We start from the raw sequence: 15,111 nt of genomic DNA, 5'->3' as shown, positions 1-15,111 counted from the left end.
GTGTTGACATAATTTTTTGTGGGCATTACTGGCAATAGTCCTGAATATATCCATGAAGAAATAAATGTTATTAGGAAGATGTATAAGGGATTAACACTTCCTGATAATGTATTAGACAATGTAATGAGATTGGCAAAATAAAGGACTTCTTACAGTGATGAAACAGAAACATATCGCACAAACAATATTCTTGTATCAGAATTACATGAAAGACATTTTTTATGAAATTACTGCCCACAGGAGGGCATTAATTTCATTAAAAAAACAAAAAATTAATAAACAACTGTGATGACAGTCCCAAGAATGTGCACAATCAAATCCAATGTAATTCTCATGATAAATTCTGTGTGGATCAAAATGGTACATCACTGGAAAAGAGAATTAAGCAGCATCAAAGACTTAAAGATATATACAGAATATGTGCAATTTTTTGCTCATGTTAAGAGTTAATAATCATGATATCAACTGGAGACACAAAAAAAAAAAAACATTCCTGTACTAATTAAATGTCAAGACTTAAGTTAGTTTATAAAAGAGAGTTTAATAAGAATCTATAAATACTATCAGCTTAAAGATGTATAAGTTTTGATCCACATTTCCACAGAAATATGTGAAAGGTAAAGATTTTAATGATTGTAGTTAAGTCTGGTCCAAATAACAAGAAATTATATGATTGTTATTTTCCCCCAAAAAAACCCCCAATAAATAATATCTGCATTTGGTCTCTAGCGAAGAGTTTATGAATAACACACCCCTCTCAATCTAAGAAGCTCCGCCTACTCTTCGCAGTTGTCAGCTAACTTTTTTTTTTTTTTTTTTTTTTTTAATAATGTACCAGTCCTTTGGAAGCTGCTTGATACATGAAGACCGAGCAAGACCTGATCCTATGTTTCTTTTATCCTTGTGGTAATTTGTTTTCAAACTTCACTTGTTCCTGTCAAAATAAATAGTGCCCCAGTTTTGCCTTTTATCATTTTCCACAGATGCGAGAGCTGGAGTTTATTGGTCAAAATACAATATTGTTGCTCTGTCAATTTATTTGTCTCTTTTACGAATCTTTTACCTGCCAGTCTTTTAGCAGAGAGAAATGCAACAAGGTGGAGGAAGTCGAAGGGCGAGGTATAGCCATGTGTGCCATGAGAAGAGATGAAAATTCATGAATGACTACTAAGGAGGGATAGTAGAAAGAAAGTATAAAAGTAAGGAAGTGAGGGGGACAGTAAAAAGTAAGAAAATGTTAACGTTAAGAGTAGTAAGGATCAGGAGGAAGGAAAATTCAAACAGGAGAAGATGGAGTTTATGATAATAGGCCAGCAACAGTCACTTCCTACCTGGCTAGAGCTGCTCATCCACAGTGAAAATGGTTTAAAACCAGTCTATAAAAACATGGGTTTTTTTGGTTTTTATATTTTTAGTCTTCATGTTTCCTTTATAACTATTATTTTGTTAGGTAAAAAAAAAAAAAAAATATATATTTTTGGTAATTGTAACTATCTTACAGTATATTTGTGTAACCATGCCATAATATACATTTGATTGTAACTGAACATATTCATACAATTGTAAACTTCAGATAATTAGGTTAATAGAAATTGTAAAATTATTTTTATATCTTTAATAAAAAAAGGGGGGGGGGGTGTTAGTTATATAGAAAGAAACCAGTCATGTTAATCATAGCTTGAGAAAGAGAAACAATTATTCATTTCAAGTTGAAATAGGTAAAAAAGACATTCAAATAAAAGAAATTTTTAAAAATAAAACACCATTTAGTGTTGACTACAAATGTTAGCAACAGGTATGATATGAAGAAAAAAATAAGTTATTCATCCAAATCCTAGCCTCTGACCATGCATAATTTTTCAGACAAAATTGTTTATACAAAGTAAAAAATTTCAATGTCAAGGTAACTTGATCAACACTTCAAAAACAAAACAATTAGTCTGTTCATCTACATTATAGTCTTTGTTTAAAACTTTGTGTAAAAAACCAACTTCCCTGCCTTTTGCCTTTTTAATTCCCAGTCTGTTGAGTTTGGAGTGTACCAAACCAAAAATAGAAAAGATTCTCTCAATGCTTGCCACTTGAAGTAAGTCCATTAAGCAAACCACAGATATGTTCTATCACACTGATATCGATTTTGCCTTTTAATGCATTCCACCAGGAGCAAGGGGTAAGATGAAAGATGACTGAAAACTCGAACTTGTATGTCAAATACATATAGGGCCGCAAGAATTGTGTGATTATCGTTAAAATTGCTTTAGTTTTGTTTCTGGGTAGCCCAAATATAAAAAAAATGAATAAACCCATAAAAAAAACCATGGCTAGTAGCACAAAAAAAAAAATGAAAAACTATATTTCATAGTTAAAACCCCCCAAAAAAACAGGTTTTTGGTTTAAAAAGAAAAACATTGGTTTTGCCAACCTCGGACCCGGGAGAGTAATTTTGTCTGCAATAGCCACCACATGATCAAAAGCTTTGCGAAAGGGAGCAAGGTGATCTGTCCTCGCTCACTCCGCTCTGGTGGCTGAATCATCAAAACGAATCTCTCGTTAGCAGGGCAAAACGACGCTTGCTGATTGCCCTCCGGAAGATCCCACATGTCACTCATTGTGGTGTGATTGTTTGATCTTACAGCCGTTATTATCAGGTCCCAATGAACCCCTTCAGTTCCCTCAGATCCATGTCCCTGTGGGCAACACTGCCCTTATGATGATAATTATTCCTCAAAAGGGCAAGTCGATCATTGGAACGCAAGACAATCTCGGCTAGCATATGATCAGACAAAAAGAGCGAGAAAATGTCGCTCACTCTTACCACCCCAGCGGTGGCATCGGTGGGACCCCCAGGCTCAATCCTCAGCGTAAACAAATGTGGGAGGGAGGCATTGGGATCTCTCCGCCACCTATTCCCATCACGAGCCTCAACAATTTCAGGTCCGCTAATGTGTCTCGATGTCGTTCATTGGAGGTGATGGATTATTCATGATATAAACTCACATGTTACAACTTAACTTTATTGTAATGAGCGGGGTTGGACAGCAACAACGAAACACACACCGACATCTGGCGGTGGCATCAGGAATCATGGAACCTGGTTGTAGCAGTCTCAACAATACAATTATCATAATTACTGAATAATTATTAATAATATAACATAAACTACAGTGAATAAAACAAACAACAAACAAAAAATTTTTTCAATGCGGGTTGCCCAAAATTTTTCACACACGACGTTAAATTCTTCACAAAGACCCTCACTGACGATTATTCACGCTGGTCAGTAATTACTCTCCTCGTCTCCCTTGTGCCAAGGAAGGATCCCAGCTGACCCTCCTTCCTCTCTCCACGTCGCCTTCCCCTTCCTCTTGAGGGGAGGGGAGGAGTGTCTTGCTACACTCCCTTGCTGTCGTCAGCCGCCATCCGACAGCTGTCAGCTTCTCTTACTCTACGATCATTCTAACTTCTAACAGCTTGGTTTATGCCAGACGAAGCTTACAGCTCACACTCCCCCATCCATCCTGAAGGTGAATACCGTCTCCTCAGCGGCTAGAGGGGCTAGGGGAAGGAGGAAAGTGCCCATCTCCTTCCGACCCATTCCCGCTCTTGAGGGGGGTGTGCTGTCCTGTAGGGGGAGTCCCCTACTCCGACAGTCTCACTCTGCTACTCTTAAGGGGGGAGAACTGGTATCCCTCCCGCTGCCCAACAAGGTTTCCCCTGTTCTCTTGGGAGCACACAGCTGACTCCGGGCATTCGTCTTTCCCCTTGGCGGGAAAGAATTTTGGCGGGCGCGCATTGCCGTCCGCCATCTTTGATCCGTTTCTGAACATCGTCGATGGTATGCAAAGGGTCTGCTGATCACTGTTCTGACGATCACCTCCTTCCACTTGCTATCGTAACCAGCGTCTGGCTGGTTTTGATTTGGGGAGTGCAAATCTTCTCTCCAATTATACGACACTCGTCCTTTCTGTCTTTCCCTCGCTTATACACTGCATGCAGTTTTTCTAATCTGTTGGCCGTTTTATGCACAGCATGTTTGTGCGTGTATTCACCCGTTTCACGATGTCTCACACTCAGCATTGCAATATCGCACGACGACTTTCTTCGCTATCTACCGCTCATTACTTTGACATTAGTTACATGAAGGCGAGCTAAATTTTGTTTTACCGTATCACTTCAACGTCGCCCCTTTTGTGTTGTTGTTTCATATGACCGCTCCGTCGTGTATTTTCCAATCATAAAGACACTGAACAATGTCACCGAATCCACGCCTCGCAAGACCCAAAATCACTATATTTAATATTAAATTAGTGCTTCGCAGTGTACCCCACACCTGACACCAAAATTATGACCACGACCTGGGTCGTGTGGGTCTCTTAAGTTACTGTGGGTCATGCAGAAATCAAACGCTTAGTGATTAATTTAACAGTCTTATATTCTAATGAATTTACACAAGGGCCCGAGTGAAATTTTACTTAATATCTATAGTACCAGCGAGGTTGAGACTGAGCGAGGAAAACCGGCAAAGGGCGACGAGGGGGGGGGAATACGTTCTACCCCATCTCTTGACCGATGGTTAACTGCCTTCGAAAAGGGCCATCTTGGCATCCCTCTCTTTCCTTCATACCCACACCATCGATATTTTCCTCTAGGATCTGATAGGCTCTGCCACTTCTCCTTAGGTCTATTGACCGATGGGTGTCAATGTAGGTGACGCTAACAGACAACCACATCAGAAGAAACATTTATTTGAGACGTTTCGCACATCAATGTGCATCTTCAGTCTGTTGAGATAAAAACACATATTTATTACATTAAATAAGAGCAGGATTCTTAATATAGTAAAAAAAAATATAAGACTAAAATTAACTTAAAATTGACAGAAAGGACTAAATTGACAAGAAAAACGAAAAAGTAAAAAGTACAAATAAAAAACAAATACTAATCACAACCAACTGTTAGTTGAGAAGGAAGGAGGTAGTCTGACTAGACTTGGGCTAGAAGTTAAAATGTTGACTATGCCAGATAAAGCAGAGAAGATGAAACTCCACTATTCAATGAGGGAACAAGACGTTTAATATATAATGACTCTAGAGTGGTTAGGTAATCGGAGTCTTTAACTGAGCCTAAAATAGAAAAGTATTGTTTCTTAACCTCTATCTTGCAATTGATTGCGTGATTTTTTATGTTTGAGTGTTCAGGCCTACTTAATTTTTGACCCGAATGGATATTATATATACATATATATATATATATATCTATATATATATATATATATATATATATATATATATATATATATATATATATATATACATACATACATACATAAAGTATATACACACACATTTACATATTGTAGATACACAGCTAGACAGCCATTTTTAGTACACATTCACATACACACTCACTCAGACAGTCAGCCATATATATATATATATATATATATATATATATATATATATATATAATATATATATATATATATATATATATATATATGTATGTATGTATGTATGTATATATATTTATATATATATATTTATGTACATATATTTATGTGTGTATTATATATATATATATATATATACTTTATATATTACATACATAAATATATATAATTATGGGCCTTTAGTGATCGCAAACGATCTCACCCTGGGGCATACGGGGGTTTTATGCGCACCAGAGGTTACCGCAATAGTATATGCAAGTATTCAACCCATTATGCATTGCAATACTAGGGTGCCCATTTATTTGACTTGCGAGAGGGGACAAAAGTATATAGTAAGAACCATACGCACTTGCACTTATGTTGAGTCCTTATAAACAAATTCAGAAGTTTAATACATATATATTCAATTACAGGTGATGATAAATAAGAAAGTCTATCAATCAGTGTTTTATTCAGACATTTTTAAGGTCTATCAATTAATGTTTTGATTCAGATATTATTGCTGAAAATTTAAACAAAATTATTCTTTAAACTAAAAAAAAAAAAAAATTCTTCTTACGTCATTCTTTGGCGTATTTTTTGGCTTGATTTGATCTTTAAGTATATCCAATAACAGGAAATGATAAAATATGGTTTATCAATGACATTGTTTTTATTCCCATCAGACATTATTTATTGCTGACATTTTAAACAAAAATTAGTCTCTAATTTTTAAGGACAACTGTAGTAATTACATAAAAAAAAAAGGTTTGAAGGGGGGGACATTAGGGCGTCCCAAACCAAATACAGCAATTTTTTGGAGGGGGATCAAGGATCAAAATGAGGAACTGTTCCCCCTCAAAGGGGGATGTAAAATCACCCTATACATAACCCATTATTGCATATATGAAAGGCATTGAACTTACAGGTTTTTAATACGCCGGCGCCAGAGGTTGCCACAGTAGTATATGCAAGTATTGAGCCCATTATGCATTGCATAACCCATATTTTGCATATATGAAAGGCATTAAACTTACGGGTTTTTACACAGCGCCAGAGGTTGCCACAGTAGTATATGCAAGTATTGAGCCCATTATGCATTGCATAACCCATATTTTGCATATATGAAAGGCATTAAACTTACAAGTTTTTACGCCGCGCCAGAGGTTGCCACAGCATTATATGCAAGTATTCAACCCAGCATATATGAAAGGCATTGAACTTACGGGTTTTTACGCCGCGCCAGAGGTTGCCACAGTAGTATTACTGCAAGTATTGAGCCCATTATTATGCTTTGGCATAACCATATTTTGCATATATGAAAGGCATTAAACTTACAAGTTTTTACGCCGCGCCAGAGGTTGCCACAGCATTATATGCAAGAATTCAACCCAGCATTTATGAAGGGCATTGAACTTACGGGTTTTTACGCCGCGCCAGAGGTTGCCACAGTAGTATATGCAAGTATTGAGCCCATTATGCATTGCATAACCCATATTTTGCATATATGAAAGGCATTGAACTTACGGGTTTTTACACAGCGCCAGAGGTTGCCACAGTAGTATATGCAAGTATTGAGCCCATTATGCATTACATAACCCATATTTTGCATATATGAAAGGCATTGAACTTACGGGTTTTTACGCTGCACCAGAGGTTGCCACAGTAGTATATGCAAGTATTGAGCCCATTATGCATTACATAACCCATATTTTGCATATATGAAAGTCATTGAACTTACGGGTTTTTATGCCGCGCCAGAGGTTGCCACAGTAGTATATGCAAGTATTGAGCCCATTATGCATTGCATAACCCATATTTTGCATATATGGAAGGCATTGAACTTACGGGTTTTACGCCACGCCAGAGGTTGCCACAGTAGTATATGCAAGTATTGAGCCCATTATGCATTGCATAACCCATACTTTGCATATATGAAAGGCATTGAACTTACGGGTTTTTTACGCCGCGCCAGAGGTTGCCACAGTATATATGCAAGTATTGAGCCCATTATGCATTGCATACCCATACTATGCATATATGGAAGGCATTGAACTTACTGGGTTTTTTACGCCGCGCCAGAGGTTGCCACAGTAGTATATGCAAGTATTGAGCCCATTATGCATTGCATAACCCATATTTTGCATATATGAAAGGCATTGAACTTACGGGTTTTTACGCCGCGCCAGAGGTTGCCACAGTAGTATATGCAAGTATTGAGCCCATTATGCATTGCATAACCCATACTATGCATATATGAAGGCATTGAACTTACGTTTTTACGCCGCGCCCATAGGTTTTTGCCACAGTTATATGGCCAAGTATTTAGGCATTAAGCCATTGCATAACCCATACTATGGATATTGAAAGGCCATTGAACTACGGGTTTTTACGCCGCTCCGAGGGTCCCAGTAGTATAATCAAGTATTGAGCCCATTATGCAGTTGCATAACCCATCTATGCAATATGTAAGGCCTTGAACTTACGGGTACGCCGCGCCAGAGGTTGCCACAGGTAGGAATGCAGTTATTGCCCATTATGCATTTCATAACAACTAATCATGGGTTTTTTTATGGAAGGCATTGAACCTTACGGTTTTTTAACGCCACGCCAGGGGTTGCCACAGTAGTATATGCAAGTATTGAGCCCATTATGCATTGCATACCATACTATGCATATATGAAAGGCATTGAACTTACGGGTTTTTATGCCGCGCCAGAGGTTGCCACAGTATATATGCAAGTATTGAGCCCATTATTGCATTGCATAACCCATACTATGCATATTGAAAGGCATTTGAACTTACGGGTTTTTACGCCGCGCCAGAGGTTGCCACCGTAGTATATGCAAGTATTGAGGCCCATTATGCATGCATAACCCATACTATGCATATATGGAAGGCTTGAACTTACGGGTTTTACGCCGCGCAAAGAGGTTGCCACAGTAGTATATGCAAGTATTGAGCATTTATGCATTGCATAACCCATACTATGCATATATGAAAGGCATTGAACTTACGGGTTTTTCCGCCGCGCCAGAGGTTGCCACAGTAGTATATCAGTATTTGAGCATTATGCCATTGGCTAACCCATACTATCATATATGAAAGGCCATTGAACTTACAAGGTTACGCCGCGCCAGAGGTTCCACAGTAGTATATGCAAGTATTGAGCCCATTATGCATTGCATAACCCATACTATGCATATATGGAAGGCATTGAACTTACGGGTTTTTACGCCGCGCCAGAGGTTGCCCACAGTAGTATATGCAAGTATTGAGCCCATTATGCATTGCATAACCCATACTATGCAATATGAAATTGGAAAGGCTTGAATTGAACTTACGGGTGCGCGGCACCGGGCGCCCAGAGGGTGCCACAGTATATTAGGAAGTATTGAAGCCCATTATGCCTTTCATAAACCCATACTATGCATATATGGAAAGGATTGAAACCTTACGGGGATTTTTAGCCTCCGCCAGAGGTTGCCCACAGAGTATGCAAGTATTGAGCCCATTATGCATTGCATAACCCATAACTATGCATTATGAAAGGCATTGCATTGAACTTACGGGTTTTTTACGCCGCGCCAGTTGCCACGTAGTATAGCAAGTATTGAGCCCATTATGCATTCATGACAATTCTTATTTTTGCATATATGAAGCCCATTGACTAACGGGTTGTTTACGGGGTCGCCGCAGAGGTTGCCACAGTAGATATGCAAGTATTGAGCCCATATGCATGCATAACCCATACTATGCATATGAAGGCATTGAATTACGGTTTTTTACGCCGCGCCAGAGGTTGCCACAGTAGTATATGCAAGTATTGAGCCCATTATGCATTGCTAAACCCATTACTATGCATATATGGAAAGGCATTGAACTTACGGGTTTTTACGCCGCGCCAGAGGTTGCCACAGTAGTATATGCAAGTATTGAGCCCATTATGCATTGCATAACCCATACTATGCATATATGGAAGGCATTGAACTTACGGGTTTTTACGCCGCGCCAGAGGTGCCACAGTAGTATATGCAGTATTGAGCCCATTATGCATTGCATAACCCATACTATGCATATATGAAAGGATTGAATTAGGGTTTTCACCCGCGCCAGTTGCCACAATTATATGCAAGTAGAGCCCATTATGCATTGCAAACCCTACTATGCATATATGGAAGGCATTGACCTACAGTGCGTTTTGCCACCCAGAGTATATGCAAGTATTGAGCCCATTATGCATTGCATAACCCATACTATGCATATATGAAGGCATTGAACTTACGGGTTTTTACGCCGCGCCAGAGAGGTTGCCACAGTAGTATATGCAAGTATTGAGCCCATTATGCATTGCATACCCATACTATGCATATATGAAGGCATTGAACTTACGGGTTTTTACGCCGCGCCAGGTGCCACGTAGTTATGCCGATTGAGCCATTATGCATAACCCATCATACTTCATTTTTGTCCAGATAGTGAGGCATTGACCCTACGTTTTTCGCGCGGGCCAGAGGTTGCCACAGTAGTATATGCAAGTATTGAGGCCCTTGTCATTGCATAACCCATATTTTGCATATGACATATGAAAGGCATTGAACTTATGGGTGTTTTTACGCCGCGCCAGAGGTTGCACAGTAGTATATGCAAGTATTGAGCCCATTATGCATTGCATACCCATACTATGCATATATGGAAGCATTGACTTACGGTTTTTACGCCGCGCCAGAGGTTGCCACAGTAGTATATGCAAGTATTGAGCCCATTATGCATTGCATAACCCATATTTTGCATATATGTTTTCAGGGCCATCAAGCAACCAGTAGTCCCCCGGCTACTGGTTGCCCACCAGCGTCTGTGTCTAGTCCCAACTATTCCAAGTGTTCTTCAGGCCTAGGCTTCTTTAGGTCCTTATCGTAGTTGTTTTCAGGACCAGCAAAGCACCAAAAAAAAGTAGTCCCCCGGTTCTACTGGTTTGCCCACCAGCGTCTGTCTAGTCCAGATTCCAAGGGTTCTTCAAGGCCTAGGCTTCTTTATGGTCCTTTTCGTAGTTGTTTTTTCAGGGCCAGCAAGCAACCAGTAGTCCCCCCGGCTACTGGTTGCCCACCAGCGTCTGTCTAGTCCAGTATTCCAAGTGTTTCTTCAAGGCCTAGGCTTCTTTAGTCCCTTTTCGTAGTTGTTTTTCAGGGCCAGCAAGCAACCAGTAGGTCCCCCCGCTACTGGTTGCCCACCAGCGTCTGTCTAGTCCAGTATTCCAAGTGTTTCTTCAAGCCTAGGCTTCTTTAGGTCCTTATCGGAGTTTTTTTTTTCAGGACCAGCAAGCAACCATTAGTCCCCCCGGCTACTGGTTGCCCCACCAGCGTCTGTTAGGTCCAGTATTCCAAGTGTTCTTCAAGGCCTAGGCTTGTTTAGGTCCTTATCGGAGGTTTTTTCAGGACCAGCAAGCAACCAGTAGTCCCCGGCTACTGGTTGCCCCACCAGCGTCTGTCTAGTCCAGTATTCCAAGTGTTCTTCAAGGCCTAGGCTTCTTTAGGTCCTTTTCGTAGTTGTTTTGGGCAGGGCCAGCAAGCAACCTAGTCCCCCGGCTACTGGTTGCCCAAGCGTCTGTCAGTCCAGTATTCCAAGTGTTTTTTCAGGCCTAGGCTTTTTAGGTCCTTAGGATTTTTTTTTCAGGACCAGCAAGCAACCAGTAGTCGCTACTGGCCCGTTCTCTAGCCTAGCCTTGGTAGTTCTTTTATCCGAGTAGGCCAGCAACAAACCATGTCGGCTACTGGTGCCACCTAGTCTAAGCCGTTCTCAAGGCCTAGGCTTCAGTTAGGTCCTTATCGAGTTTTTTCTTAGGGGCCAGCAAGCAACCAGTAGTCCCCCGGCTACTGGTTTGCCCACCAGCGTCTGTCTTAGTCCAGTATTCCAAGGCGTTCTTCAAGGCCTAGGCTTGTTTAGGTCCTTATCGGATTTTTTTTCAGGGCCAGCAAGCAACCAGTAGTCCCCCGTCTACTTCTAAGGCCTTAGCGTTTCCTTCTTTTTTTAGCCAGTTCCCCCACTGTTCAGGTCAGTCCAGTATTCCAAGCGTTCTTCAAGGCCTAGGCTTGTTTAGGTCCATATCGGAGTTTTTTTCAGGACCAGCAAGCAACCAGTAGTCCCCCGGCTACTGGTTGCCCACCAGCGTCTGTCTAGTCCAGTATTCCAAGCGTTCTTCAAGGCCCTAGGCTTAGTCTTATGGAGTTTTTTTCAGGACCAGCAAGCAAAACCAGTCGTCCCCCGGCTACTGGTTGCAGCGTCTGTCCAGTCCAGTATTCCAAGCGTTCTTCAAGGAGGCTTAGGCTTGTTTATAGTCCCCCTATCGGAGTTTTTTTCGTCAGGTCCAGCAAGCAACCAGTAGTCTGTCGGCTACTGGTTGCCCACCAGCCTCTGTCTAGTCCAGTATTCCAAGTGTTCTTCAAGGCCTAGGCTTCTTTAGGTCCTTATCGGAGTTTTTTTCAGGACCAGCAAGCAACCAGTAGTCCCCCGGCTACTGGTTGCCCACCAGTGTCTGTCTAGTCCAGTATTCCAAGCGTTCTTCAAGGCCTAGGCTTGTTTAGGTCCTTATCGGAGTTTTTTCAGGGCCAGCAAGCAACCAAGTAGTTCCCCCGGCTACTGGTTGCCCACCAGCGTCCGTCTAGTCCAGTATTCCAAGCGTTCTTCAAGGCCTAGGCTTGTTTAGTCCTTATTCGGAGTTTTTTTCAGGGCAGCAAGCAACCAGTAGTCCCCCGGCTACTGGTTGCCCACCAGCGTCTGTCTAGTCCAGTATTCCAAGCGTTTCTTCAAGGCCTATGGCTTGTTTAGGTCCTTATCAGAGTTTTTTTTCAGGGCCAGCAAGCAACCAGTAGTCCCCCGGCTACTGGTTGCCCACCAGCGTCCGTCTAGTCCAGTACGTATTCCAAGTGTTCTTTAAGACAGGCTTGTTTAGGTCCTTATCGGAGTTGCAAGCCATGCTTGTCGTTGACTTCTTTAGGATCCTCATTCCAGGTGTTCTCCAGAGATCATCATATTTTCTGAGTCTAGTCTTTAGTTCTCAGTTGTAGTATCCTGTGTTAGTACTATAATCCTGTGACTTTATCTCCTCTGGTCGGTTTACTGCATCTGCAAAGAAAAAGAAAAAGATCAATTTGAAAGGGTGAGAGAGAGACTCCTAGCACTCACACATTCATTCCCTTACACTCTTCCATCCATCTTCCACATAAGCTTTGATACTCACAAGCATTCACACGAGTGAGCGCTCACTCTTTCTCTTTCACACACAGACACATACACAGACAAGCACTTAGTCTCTCTCCACCTAACTCCCTCTTTCGGTTGTCTTATGGTTACTTTCTCAAAATCCCTCCTGGATTCTGAAGAATGGAAGAGGATGTTGAAGATTCCTTCCTCCCTTTCTCTCTCATCCGAAATGGAAGAAATGGATTCTTTAGGCTTCAAATCCATTGTTGCATCGGTGTGATCCAGGAAGGGAAATCGAAAATTCTCCAGATTGAGGAGGAGAGTAGCCTACTATTCCGAAGAAAGGCGAAACATTCCGATTCAGATTTGAAACCGCAGCTACTTTGGCCTGTGAATTTTGGATGGGGTCGGGGTTGGGGTTTTCCTTTCGATGAAATTTTGTGGCACCTTCACGATGGGTCTTCAGATACTGTCAATTCTGTGATCTATATCATCTCGGTTTTTTTTTTTCTTTTTTTGCCAGGTTCATCCCTCGGAAGTCGGAACTCTATCACGGAGATCCCGGAACTCACGGAATTACCTTCATGTCTTTCATATTTCTAAAGATCTTTTAAATATCAAGGCACCGTTTTAAAGGTAAAATTCTCAGCTTCATTTTGATATATGTAACTTCTTGGATTTTGTGTGTAAATGGCATTAAAATCTTGTTGAATGACTGCGGCCTAAGTTAAGTTTTCGTCGCCGAATTTCATTTAGATGTCGACGCAAGAGTTGGTTTTTTCATTCTTCCATTGTTCAAGTGGGTCAGAACAGTATTATTTTTGGTCAAAATTACATTTTGCTTTCTCATCCAATCATTATTTATAATTTTCATTTATAAACGTTCAGAGTATTATTATATTCAAGAATATTTAATAATATGAGTGATGTGTTTAACCATGTTTGTGTTTTGTTTAGAACTAAACTATTTGATACCTTTATTCAGTGCAGAAAAGATCAGAAATTAATTAGGGAGAGTATTTCCATCAAATACTTTGTCTTTGAAGCTTTTTACAATCAAATTCATTTTAATGAACGCCAAGAATAGCATTTTGGGTTTACTATATATTAACGAGAATAGAAATTAAAGCATTTCAAAATGACCTAAAATAACAAGGAACTTTAAGACTATATATTATACAAATCAAACTGGCCGAACCGGAAAAATTTTTTTAACCAAATAATTCCTACATCAAAGGGTTCTGATAGGTCCCTAGTACTATTTGCAACAAGAAAGAAAGAAAAACGGGGGCACTAGCAAATTTTTAAGGATGCAAACACCCCCGAAATCGCGATGTTTTTAGACTTTCGCATTATGCTCCTAAACTATGCATTTTATCGAGGACATTATTATATATGAAATAAAAGTAGAGTAAATGACATTTCTAATGATATATAATGATGTTTGCTTTTCTTTGTTCGTATAGTACCTATGATTAAACAAATGTTGATGTTAAAACCTTGAAAATACATTTTTTTTTCCGAATTTTGTCTTTTAACTTTTTTATGGGTATTTTCTGAAAACATTTTCGTTGTATATTAAAATTAAAATAATTTATATATATATATATATATATATAATATATATATATATATATATAATATATATATACATCTTACTTACTCAATTTATGAAGGTGGTATGGTTCGAAAAGGGTTCCAAATTAAAGAGCGTTTTTGTTTCATTTTTCGCGTTATACTTAAAAAAATGCTTTTATTTTCAAAAATCATTATTATAAACGAAATTAAACTAGATTAAATTACCGTTCTGATGATGTATAATGATGTATACTTTGTGGTATTATTATAGCACCTCTGATTAGACAAAGGTTGATGTTAAAACCCTGGAAAATGCATTTTTTTTTTTTTTCTAATTTTGCCTTCCAAGTTTTTTAATGGACATTTTCTAAAAACGGCTTCGCCGCACTAGTGAAATATTAATTGATGTGAATAATAATATAATTGATGTGAATAATAATAATAATTGATGTAATAATTTCGACCCAGATGACTTTAAATCTTAGATAATATTCTTTTATTTTAATTGCGAGGTATTGCCAGTTACAAACGCTAGCATTTTCTATGACGAATATTTTAGATGCTGTGGTCCTGACTCATTTACAAACATAATTATAACAAGAGCCTTCGTATGTTTTCAAACACTTAAATATAAGATTAAATATTAAGCAAAAACAGAACGAACGATCAGTAGTTATAGGGTAATTTAAAAGTTGATTTAATTATGGATATATTTGCCTAGCAAGTATACATTTTATGACGATGGATTCCATAACCTCAACGATCTCCGGCAGTAACATAGTTTATATCGTCGTGATGATTTTGTTCAGTAGTTGGGCTCTTTTAAAATCATACCAAATAAGCAAGACATGGTGTTCCGTTTTTCAACAATGAATTATTAACTAAAAGAAGACAGACTACTTAA

At 39.4% G+C, this 15,111-nt stretch overlaps 1 protein-coding gene across 1 annotated transcript in view; it reads left to right on the top strand.

The window, feature by feature from the left end:
• Window positions 1-15,111, top strand: part of LOC135220024 (CD209 antigen-like protein E) — a 160,206-nt gene that overhangs the window by 18,489 nt on the left and 126,606 nt on the right. The gene's annotated exons all lie outside the window — the stretch shown is intronic.

Source organism: Macrobrachium nipponense, chromosome 1, assembly GCF_015104395.2.
Source record: "Macrobrachium nipponense isolate FS-2020 chromosome 1, ASM1510439v2, whole genome shotgun sequence".
NCBI classification, from domain to species: Eukaryota; Metazoa; Arthropoda; class Malacostraca; order Decapoda; family Palaemonidae; genus Macrobrachium; species Macrobrachium nipponense.
Note: the sequence above shows the minus strand (reverse complement) of the source record. Positions and strands in the feature narration are given on the sequence as shown.